Source organism: Eleutherodactylus coqui, chromosome 5 (genome assembly GCF_035609145.1).
Source record: "Eleutherodactylus coqui strain aEleCoq1 chromosome 5, aEleCoq1.hap1, whole genome shotgun sequence".
Lineage (NCBI taxonomy): Eukaryota > Metazoa > Chordata > Amphibia > Anura > Eleutherodactylidae > Eleutherodactylus > Eleutherodactylus coqui.
The window spans coordinates 125,435,778-125,448,191 of record NC_089841.1 but is presented as its reverse complement, the minus strand read 5'-3'; the positions used below and the strand labels follow the sequence as shown (position 1 = coordinate 125,448,191).

At 42.6% G+C, this 12,414-nt stretch overlaps 1 protein-coding gene across 2 annotated transcripts in view; it reads right to left on the bottom strand.

Moving 5' to 3' along the window:
- Window positions 1-6,258: 6,258 nt before the first annotated feature.
- PRR16 (proline rich 16) overlaps window positions 6,259-12,414 on the bottom strand; it is a 304,570-nt gene continuing 298,414 nt past the window's right edge. For both annotated transcript variants that reach the window (XM_066603106.1, XM_066603107.1), the window contains exon 4: window positions 6,259-8,800. The gene's annotated coding sequence lies outside the window, so the exon portion shown is untranslated. The remainder of the gene's footprint in view (window positions 8,801-12,414) is intronic.

Here is a 12,414-nt window from a genome sequence, read left to right as displayed (position 1 = left end):
TGTGACAAGTCATCTTTTCTTAAGCTATTCAAAAGCTAATGTTCTCTTATCTTAACTCATTGTAAAGCATCTGAAAGGGTAAACAAACTATATGTTAGGTTGTGCGGCTGGGACCTCTGGTTCTACAGGCTTCCATGAGCACACCTTTACAGCTGAGGGTTAATTGAGCTGGCCGATTGTAGTATTCTCCAGCCAACCCCCCCTGGTCTGCTGCACATAAATACCAGCTTCTCTTGCCAAAGAATGCTGGTCATTTTATCATGTTTATGTATTCCCACTCTAAGCTTGGTTTTATGCATGTCTCGTCTGTAGTGTGTGTCTCATTTTCCCTGAGGATGGTCTGGACATCTGTAGTCCTTGTCCGCATCTTATGCAGACGCCCCTCTTCCTCTCACTTTTTACCATGTGCAGCCTCCAGATGTCTGATGTTTTATGTGAGTGTCAGGTGGGTGATGCCTGACACTGTTCCCTGTATATCAGTATGGTTGACTTTTCCCCTTGATGTGAGGACACTTGCGCTAGCTATGATTTATCAGTATGCAGGTGAGCTCTGAGTGGGGTTTCTGTGTTGGGTTTCTCTGTCACCCTAGGGTTTTGCTTTTATGCATGATATGTGGTGCATGTCTGTGCAGTTGGCCAGACAAGATGTATGAAGAACAGTCCTGACTATCTTGGTGTTGGTGTGAACAGTGACATGTTCAGTGTCTGTGGAGGTTTCCAGACACCAGGTGTGAACAGTACTGTTCTGTGACTTGGTGTGAGCTGCATCCTGTTCTGCTATGGATTGTTTTCCATCCAAGGATAGGTAGTTCCCTAGGTTCCAGCACAGGGTTGTCCTTATCAGGACGATCGCCCTGCTTGCAGGCAGGTTTTCACATGGTGATTGTCCCTTCAGAGTAGGGATATTTTATGTCTGCCCATAAGTTCAGTACACAGTCCTACTTTTGATGTTCAGTGTACATTGTGTGTGTGCTTATGGCATTCGTGTGAACGCCATCTTGCATTCGCGTTCCGTGTTAAGGCTTAATAAAACTCATCAAAAAAATAGTGACAAAACAGTAATGTTGGAATAAGTCCCAGCAATGACTTTTAAGAGGCATATATATAAATACACTAAAAAACCAAAGTACGCTAGAACATCCAAACTACAAGAAGTTAATGTGCAGGTGTATGTGGTTATGGCTGAAATGCAAAGTCAATCAAACACAAGATGCAGCAACCTACTCATTATACCAGCTCTGTATCTGTTTGTCTGTCTTTCTAAACCTGTTTAAGGCTTCATTCACTCAAGCGTATATATCAGCCGCGGTTTCATACCTGGCTAATCTATGCTGCCCATCTGATGCATTGGTTTACACTACATCAGTTCAGATGCGCAAATTTCTGTGACGTAAAAGCAACCGGTCGGCCAGGATAGTGCATAGGAGCGCATTTCAGCCAGTCGCTTTTACGTCAGCCAGAAAAGATAGTTCAGGAACTATCTTCCTGGCCGGAATACGACGGCGGCTCCATAGAATCCTATGAGGACCTATGGTAGCTGCCGAAGAAGGGAGGTGAGGAGAGTTTAGCAGCGTGTCTGCTAAACTTCCACCCTCTTCACTCCTTCTCTCTGCCCCTTAGCGACTGTTTGCAATGAGAGTCCCGCCCACTTCCATTGCTGATAGCCGACAATGGGCAAAGAAGGGGTGTGAGCTTAGCACTAGCTCTCACCCCATCCCACCCCTTTCCCTTACTGAGAGCTGGTGAGGGGGTGGAAAGGGGGAGGCAGTTTAGCAGAGCTAAACTGTCTTCCCCCGCCCAACTACAATCCAGGCTCGGCGTATATTTTTTTTCATGCATGAATAGGTGCATTTAAAAAATGGCTTTATTAGAACCAATGCTTTCCAATTAAAGCAGTCACATATCCTTTTTTTACTAAAGCGCTTAAAAATTTGCACCTGCAAAAGATAGGACAGTGTTTTTTGCTTCGCAGTAGGAAATCCTACTGTCGAAGCCCTTAAATAAGCCCTGGCTGCAGAAAAAAACATAAAAATACATCACCTAGAAGTGCTGTCAGCTCCAGTGCATGTTCTCCCCTGGTCTGCGGCACTCTTCTTCTTCATTTTCTTCTGGTCAGGGATTGAAACACTGCCTCTGATAGGCTGAGCGCTGTGACCAATCACAGCCATTCATTGAGGGGCCATTGACAAAAAAGCACCATTGACAAGGTGAAGCCCCTGGATGTGACATCATTCAAGGGTTTCACATCCAAGGGATGCTTTGCTGCAGCTGCCACAGCCGCAGCAGGGGATAGCAATCCACTTCCATTGCTTTCAATGGGGGTCGCACAATTTATGTGCAAATTTTACAATAGTGTGACTGCACAACAACTGCGAATTAAAAATGTGTCTGAAGCTTCGGTCACGCATTTTTTATACATGCGTTTGGCGTTTCTTTTTCACGCACCTATTCAAGCGTGAAAAAAAACGTTTGTCTGACTAAGCCTTGTCTGACAGTATTTTTTGGCAGGTTGGTTCATTTATGGTATTTCCCATGAGTTCTTTTTTTGAAAGTCTTGTTATAATTTTTGTACGGATCTCATCTGCACCACTAATGTCTAAGCTTTGGGAGGGATGGAACTTTAACAAAGATCTTTTGCAAATTGCTGTTAGATATATTTGTATGTGCTTACTGTCAGCTTTTATTTGTACAGTTGGATTGGCTCAAAGGATACATTAAATACGAACTAAGGATAAGTTGTAAGTTTCTGTTGGCTTGACAATGTCTATTCATTTTATAGCTACTAAAATGAAGCAGTGACAAATAATAAAAATAAAACCATTTTTTAATTAAAAAGTTAAAATTTCAATTTATTCCAAAATAATTGTAAAATTACACATGTATGAAATGATATTTCATTTAGCATCTTTCATTATACAATATATTTGCTCAGATTTTTAGGCTATTAAGTAATGGAACAACCAGCATGTGTGTTACCAATATTTAAGTCATTACATCCACACTTGGCGATACTTCAATGGCTAACACAACATAAAATAAAGAGAAAAAAGTATGTTGTATAGCGTAATGACAATTATCTCACATCTTTTATGCAACTTGTCAGAACTATTGGGGGTGGAGCTAAGTAACTGCACTTAGCTCCGCCCCCGCCCCTCCCATTGCAAATAGTGGAGAGGGGCGGGGAAGGGGCAGGAGCTCAGTTCCTGCTCCTGGCTCTTTCATCCTCCTCCCCCTGCAGATAAGGACACCGTATATCGGTTGAGCGCGAAAACCCAGCTGATATACGGTTGTCCAAATAAGCCCTAAGGCCAAGCTCTACTATAATTGTGTTTCATGCTCTGTAATGTAACATTGCACCAAGTTGCACAGTGTAAAATTGCATGAGATCTGCTATCTACAAAAGTAGTACATAGGGAGAAGGTAAACAATTTTAAACAATTACCTAATGTTTTGATCCCACATATAGTGATACTGTGGACTCATGACATAGCATGAACACATGCAATTTTATGCATTTTCATAGGAATACACTACACATAATATTGCCCGAAAAACTCATATTTATGCAATCTAATGTATTCCTATGGACTGCAAAAGTCAAGCACCAATAGAGATTGCCGTTTAAAGCTAGGGCTATACACAAACTTGTTGTGTTATGTGTCAATGCTACTCCATAGGAATACAATACAATGACTAGGGTAGAGTTTAAATTTTCATGCAAATTGTGTGCAACTGCTGCACCAATGAACATAAAAAAGACACAAGATGAAAAAATCATAGCACAATATTATTTATTGATGTCACAAAGAGCAGAATGGATTTGTTAAAGGAGCATTGCGAAAATTTTTGAAAATGGGCCAGACAGGGTATAAGGGTATAAAAGAAGTGGGGAAAAAGCATCACTCATCTTTTAACATCCTGCAATTGCAGTGCTGTGGCTCTGGTCCCAGCCTCTTTGGTCCCAGAAGCTCCTGCAATAGTCATTTGCTGATCATTTCTTACACGTCCTCTGCAGCCAATCACTGGAATCAGCAGTTATGTGCCAGGCTTCTGAATGGTGAACATATATGGTCACTGCAGGAGCTTCCAGAACAGGATCAGCTGACAATACATCCACAGCGCTGGAGTAGCATGACATATATAAGGTAAATGTTTGGGTTTTGTTCTTTCTTTTATTCGCTTATCTGCTACCTGACCAGTTTTCCAAAATCTCTAAAAATACCATAAATATTGTGTTTTCCCGAAAATAAGATCTACCTTGAAAATAAGCCCTAGCTTGATTTTTCAGGATTTTTTGAAATATAAGCACTACCCTAAAAGTAAGCACTAGTTACATCACATTAAAACAGAAAAAAAGGAATACATTACTTAGCAGGCTTGGTCCAGGTCCCTTCCGTTGCTCTCCAGAGCTCTGAAACAGTTCCCGCAGTCCTCGGCCGCTCATACAAGATCACTTCCTGGTCAAGGGATTCTTAAATCCCAACTCCAGGAAGCAATGGCTGTGATTGGTTCTTCATGCTGCTCAGCCAATCAATACAGCGCTCAATGAATCAATCACAGTCATTGCTTCGTGGAGGCAGGATTTATGAATCCCGTAACCAAAAAGTGATCTTCTGTGGGCAGCCAAGGACTGCAGCAATTGTGTGGAGCTCTGGAGTGCAGCGGGAGGGATCTAGATGGAGCCAGCTAGGTAAGCATAATAAGACACCCCCAAAAATAAGACCTAGTGCCTCTTTGGGGGCAAAAAATAATATAAGACAGTGTTTTTTTTTTCTTGGGTGAACACAGTAATTTCAATGGAACCAAAGGGCTTTTGTATGGCAATTAATAAAAAAAAGTTTAGGATGAAAAAAGATGAATAACAGAAAAAATGCCAAGATGTCTTTTGTCTTTTCTTGAGAACCATTTCAATATAACGATGTACATGTGAGTATCAGAAATTTTTAGGCACCTGTAAGGCTAGGCAGAAGTACTGTTTGGAGTCCTAATAGAGATCTGGTATAAAGTTCTGGCAAAAATAGTGCAGCATGCTTAAAATCCAAGAGGGCAGGACAGAAGTGCGACGGATCCCATTATACTCAAGGAGGTCTGTCTGGCACCATTTGTTTCCATCATTGGACAGTTTGGGGATTCCTTTTTCCTGCTATCATGATGGAGCAGGAAAATGGAAGAAATAACAGTGATGCTGGTCTACCTTGAGCTGTTGGAGTCTCAACTCAAATTGTCTGGGGAACTCTAAAGTGGAATAAATTGATATTCTTGCATTTAAAAGGCCATTTCAGTGAAGTTTTTTTTTTCTTTCATTGTGTAGCTAGTTCCCCAGTGCATATACATCACCGACTATTACCTTATTTAGTTATTCCTTTCTTTCTGAAAATTTCTAGTCATGAAGTACTATGCTGATGCATCCTAGGATTGCTATCACAGCATCCAAAAAGAGAAAGCAGAGGGAAATCTAAAATTCAAGATGACTTATCAGAGCAGACTCAACTGCATGGAAGTGAGTACAATTTACATAGGGGATGTTCAAACAGTCAGGTGAGGGGTGCTGTGATGGAAAAATGAGTTTTCACTGAAGTGACTATTTAAAGTGTTCTTGTGTATAAAAAAAACTTCACATTGCTCTTAGATCATCTTTTGCAATACTTTTGTGAAGCGTTCCTATTTAGAGCTCAGCTATTTGTCTTGCAGATTTCTGCTTCCTATTAATTTACTCACAGGAATTTGTTATCACTGTCTGCCATCGTACAGCAACAGTGTAGCTTTACAGTAGAGCTCTACAAGCCTGCTGGGTCACAATACACCTTCCACTCATCACTCCTGCCCTCACCCTGTTAGTACATCTATTTCATGTTGCCTTCTATCTGCTCCTTCAACCAACAACAGAAGGGAGGAAGTAAAGGACTGTAGTAATTTTTTTCCTTCTCTGATCCCTGTTATTGAAAAGAATATAATGCATAGCCTACGGCATAATACACATTACACATCTCTAGAGGTAAAAAACAGATGTTACAGAGTGATTGTCTCAGAGATTTCTAACCATATCCCAACAGGAGACATCTGCTTTATATTCAAACCATATATTGGTTGCGGATGAGTTTAACAAACATTTGAAGACCTCAAGAAATGACAAATTGAATAGATATTAAGGGAGGGTTTAACAAACTCTGTTCACTTATAGTGGAAAATTTCTGCCGCAAAATAGAATACTTGTAATTTTGAAATCTGGATTTTCACAGCAGAATTCATTCATGTAAATGTATTGAGTGGATTCCACTGTGAAACCTGCACCCAAATCTACACACAGATTTTTGGTGTAGATTTTGTTGCAAAATTTACCCATGATGTGTAAGCCTACACTAGAGGCCCATTTACACTGGAAGAATGTCGGGCAAACGATGCCTGACACTCATCCCCGCACATACTCGCTTCCGTGCTATTGCACAGGAGCGAGTACTGCTGGCTCTCTGACAGAGTGGCCAGCAGGGGTGGGGAGGCTGGAGGAGATCATTTGCCCAACATTCGTCCAGTGTAAATGGGCCTTAAGAGTATGTTCTTTACTTATCCAATCTGTTCTCTACTCTGAAACTATACATGGCCTGGAGATGACCAAAATTTTTTCTTTTTGTTCTATTTTATTATTTTACTTATCCTTGATGAAAATCAAAGCCATAAACACTGTGTTGCTTTTAGGCATTTAAGCTTGATAGTTAGGGTATTTTTACACAGGCCGATAGACACCGAAGTAATCGTTCAAAATACCGATAATGGGTGACTGTCATCCTGTGTAAACACAACACCCGATAGGAAAAGTGAATGAGAATCGCTCACTTATTGGAGTTGCTTGGCTTTTAGATTGCCTAAAAACCAAGCACCTGTCAGCCCTTTTAAACAGGCAGTCGTTTATCTATAAATGACTGCCTTTTTACTCTGAATGGAAGTGGGTGACTGGAAGAGATCTCTGGTGTGCTCCATCACAGAACAACTATCGCTACTATGTGAAAGCACGAGGGTGATAATCCTAGGGTTGGCTATAACCACCTGATAGTTGTTCCTTGTTAAAGAACCCTTAATCACATGTGGTAGATTTGTTGTAGAAATTCATTCAGAAACAGCCCTACTCTGATGTATGAAATAGATTGCCAGCTACAGAAGTTTCTACCACAAATCTGCCATGTGTGAATGTACCTGAATGTACCCTACACAATTATGGTTATATTTCAACTTTGGTCAAGCAATTGTTAGTGTCCAATGGGTACTTTCTTAAAAAATAGCTAGAGACATAAGAAGTTGTACAACTGTATTTTCATTATACTAATGTTTTTTTGTTTCTCTCAAGTAAATATGTATAATTTCAATGTTAACAGATTCAGTCCACAAAAAGTTAATCCTTAAAGTTCCAAACGTACTTTTATTTGGAAATTATTGGATAAATTGGATTCAACTAAAAACCTCTTTAGACACTCATACAACACTTCCCATCTATTCCTGCACTCTTCAAACCATCATATACTTATTATCAAAATATTTTTACTGAATTTGTATAGTGAAAAATATCATTTTTTTAAATTTGTACAGGTATGTATGTAGAAATATAATATATAAGTTTACATTCTAATTTTACAGTATGGTACATAGTATTTATATTAAAGCTTTTAGCCTGAAATTACAATGACCTGAAATGGCAAGATATCATCTTGCTAAATTAAAAAAATATTCTATGTTCCTTTGCTTCATAACATAAACTACATAAATGACATTTGGTTACAGAGTAAACACATTTGTCCAATTAAATGCAATGAAAAGAAATACAAAATATAATAAATGCTTGATATCCACTAAATAGCTTCATGAGATGTGATGGATAGCCTCCAAATGCTGGTATTTATGTGAATAACTTATTATTTATCCTTGGCAAACCTATTTTATAAAAAAAAAAAATTAAAAAAAATTCATAAAAGCATAAAATGAGACAAAGGTCAAAAATTCTGCACATGTTTTGGGTCAAAGGCTAATTTGGCAGTATCACACCTTAATAAACAATTCTGGGAATACTAGTAATGTTGAAGGATTTGCGGTTGCTACGTAGAGTTAAAAAAAATAGTATTTGTGGGGTTAAGAAAGTGAAACGTCCATGAAAATAAAACACTCCCATTTATCTTGCAAGCCCCTAAATACGTACTATGAAATTGTCTTTAGATGTTTTGTCCATCTGTGCAAATGATGACACATATCATTACCCTGAATGGAACTGACAGTGCAGATATTTGACGTGCATTGAATTCAATCCACAACTGTTGAAATACAAAGAGATGTAGCACTGTCCCATTGTCATCTGTGTCTTCATCTATGGCTTTAAAAAAATACAGGAGAGATCATTTCCTCCACTGTAGATAAAAGCATCCAGATCTTTACGGAACCTATCAATAATACTGTTTGTCTTTGTTTGGAAACAACGGGTTTCAGTGATGCCGGATACGGTATGTTCAAGATTTTCTGTAGTCCTTCCGTTTCATGTTCTTAGGAGGTGCAGCTGCAGATCAGTTCCCTTAGTTTTACATTTCTTTTCTTGGTGAACTTAGTAAAGCTGTGAATTATTTAGGGCAAATGGTATAAAAACAAACACTATTTTTTTTAAGGAAATCTCCATTCATTGTGCTGTGACTCCAAAGGTCTAAGAAAGAGTCGCTTGTCACATAAATGTATTGCTTCACCATGCCGGTGTCACAATGAAGAATGTAAATCTAAGAAACCTGTGGAGGAGCTGCTGATTGTAGGTGTTTCTTCTTGCCTCGGGGACCTGAAATAGAGAAAAGTATGGATAAAATATAAAGTTGACATACACGTGGAAATATTCAACATTACTTTTTATTATAATAGTCAATAAACCCTTTCATCATCCGATAAAATGTCACATAAAAAGTGAATACAAATTGATAGTCACTTGCTTTAAATGGATTATCATCATCTTCTATAAGATCAGCAAGTTTAGAGTAGTAAAATAATAATCATCTATATAATATATTATAACTAGAGATGAGCGAACACCAAAATGTTCGGGTGTTCGTTATTCGGAACGAACTTCCCGTGATGCTCGAGGGTTCGTTTCGAACAACGAACCCCATTGAAGTCAATGGGCGACCAGAACATTTTTGTATTTCGCCGATGCTCGCTAAGGTTTTCATGTGTGAAAATCTGGGCAATTCAGGAAAGTGATGGGAATGACACAGTGACGGATAGGGCAGGCGAGGGGCTACGTGTTGGGCTGCATCTCAAGTTCACAGGTCCCACTATTAAGCCACAATACCAGCAAGAGTGGGCCCCCCCCCCCTCCCAACAACTTTTACTTCTGAAAAGCCCTCATTAGCATGGCATACCTTTGCTAAGCACCACACTACCTCCAACAAAGCACAATCACTGCCTGCATGACACTCCACTGACACTTCTCCTGGGTTACATGCTGCCCAACCGCCCCCCCTCCCCCCCCACAGCGCACACCAAAGTGTCCCTGGGCAGCCTTCAGCTGCCCTCATGCCACACCACGCTCATGTCTATTTAGAATTGCGTCTGCCATGACAAGGGACCGCAGGCACACACTGCAGAGGTTGGCACGGCTAGGCAGCGACCCTCTTTAAAAGTGGCGGAGCGATAGCCCACAATGCTGTACAGAAGCAATGAGAAATAGAATCCTGTGCCACCGCCATCAGGAGCTGCACACGTGGGCATAGCAATGGGGAACCTATGTGCCACACACTATTCATTCTGTCAAGGTGTCTGCATGCCCCAGTCAGACTGGGCTTTTTAATTCATAGACACAGGCAGGTACAACTCCCTATTGTGAAGTCCCTGTCGACCCACAGCATGGGTGGCTCCCTGGAACCCACCGGCGGTACACAGAAATATCCCATTGCATTGCCCAACACAGCTGAGGTAGTAATGTCGTGCTTAATGCAGGTGGGCTTCGGCCCACACTGCATGCCCCAGTCTGACTGGGGTTCTTTATAAGTGTACAGATGTAGTAAAAACTCCGTGTGCACCTACAGCATGGGTGGGTGCCAGGAAGCCACCGGCGGTACATAGAAATATCCCATTGCATTGCCCAACACAGCTGAGGTAGTAATGTTGTGCTTAACCCTTTCCAATCCAATTTGTATATGGTTTTCCTAGGGGGCTTACTCTTTTTCTGCTGTTATACAACGGCGCTATATGCTGGCTAAAGCCAGTACTGCATGAGCTGACACGTAGGATAGGCTCCGACAGCAGAGAGGCTGGCAATATACAGTAAGAGAACCCCGACGGACGTCTACCAACAACGGAGCTGTACAGCCTTAAACCCTAATGTCTTCACAGGTCACACAGTGGACTGGAAAGGGTTAATGCAGGTGGGTTTCGGCCCACACTGCATGCCCCAGTCAGACTGGGGTTCTTTACAAGTGGACACATGTAGGTTAAACTCCCTGTGGACCCACTGCCTGGGTGGGTGCCAGGAAGCCACCGGCGGTACATAGAAATATCCCATTGCATTGCCCAACACAGCTGAGGTAGTAATGTTGTGCGTAATACAGGTGGGCTTCGGCCCACACTGCATGCCCCAGTCAGACGGGTTCTTTAGAAGTGGACAGATGTATTAAAAACTCAGTGTGCACCTACAGCATGGGTGGCTCCCTGGAACCCACCGGCGGTACACAAAAATATCCCATTGCATTGCCCAACACAGCTGAGGTAGTAATGTCGTGCTTAATGCAGGTGGGCTTCGGCCCACACTGCATGCCCCAGTCAGACTGGGGTTCTTTACAAGTGGACACATGTAGGTTAAACTCCCTGTGGACCCACTGCCTGGGTGGGTGCCAGGAAGCCACCGGCGGTACATAGAAATATCCCATTGCATTGCCCAACACAGCTGAGGTAGTAATGGCGTGCGTAATACAGGTGGGCTTCGGCCCACACTGCATGCCCCAGTCAGACGGGTTCTTTAGAAGTGTACAGATGTATTAAAAACTCAGTGCGCACCTACAGCATGGGTGGCTCCCTGGAACCCACCGGCGGTACATAAAAATATCCCATTGCATTGCCCAACACAGCTGAGGTAACGTCAGCTGTAATGCAGGTGGCCTAAAAATTAATTTGATTACACTGTAGGCGAGGGCCCACAAAAATTGCTGTATCAACAGTACTAATGTACATCCCAAAAATTGGCCATGGCCAGCCAAGAGGGCAGGTGAAACCCATTAATCGCTTTGGTTAATGTGGCTTAAGTGGTAACTAGGCCTGGAGGCAGCCCAGTGTAACGAAAAATTGGTTCAAGTTAAAGTTCCAATGCTTTTAAGCGCATTGAAACTTATAAAAATTGTTCTGAAAAATTATTTGAGTGAGCCTTGTGGCCCTAAGAAAAATTGCCCGTTCAGCGTGATTACGTGAGGTTTCAGGAGGAGGAGCAGGAGGAGGAGGAGGAGGAATATTAGACACAGATTGATGAAGCAGAAATGTCCCCGTTTTGGATGGTGAGAGAGAACGTAGCTTCCATCCGCGGGTGCAGCCTACGTATTGCTTACGTATCGCTGCTGTCCGCTGGTGGAGAACAGAAGTCTGGGGAAATCCAGCCTTTGTTCATCTTGATGAGTGTTAGCCTGTCGGCACTGTCGGTTGACAAGCGGCTACGCTTATCTGTGATGATTCCCCCAGCCGCACTAAACACCCTCTCCGACAACACGCTAGCCGCAGGACAAGCAAGCACCTCCAGGGCATACAGCGCTAGTTCAGGCCACATGTCCAGCTTCGACACCCAGTAGTTGTAGGGGGCAGAGGCGTCACCAAGGATGGTCGTGCGATCCGCTACGTACTCCCTCACCATCCTTTTACAGTGCTCCCGCCGACTCAGCCGTGACTGGGGAGCGGTGACACAGTCTTGGTGGGGAGCCATAAAGCTGGCCAGGCCCTTAAAGACTGTTGCACTGCCTGGGATGTACATGCTGCTCGATCTACGCACATCCCCTGCTACCTTGCCCTCGGTACTGCGCCTTCTGCCACTAGCGCTGTCGGCTGGGAATTTTACCATCAGCTTGTCCGCAAGGGTCCTGTGGTATAGCAACACTCTCGAACCCCTTTCCTCTTCGGGAATCAGAGTGGGCAGGTTCTCCTTATACCGTGGATCGAGCAGTGTGTACACCCAGTAATCCGTAGTGGCCAGAATGCGTGCAACGCGAGGGTCACGAGAAAGGCATCCTAACATGAAGTCAGCCATGTGTGCCAGGGTACCTGTACGCAACACATGGCTGTCTTCACTAGGAAGATCACTTTCAGGATCCTCCTCCTCCTCCTCCTCCTCCTCCTCAGGCCATACACGCTGAAAGGATGACAGGCAATCAGCCGGTGTACCGTCAGCAGCGGCCCAAGCTGTCTCTTCCCCCTCCTCCT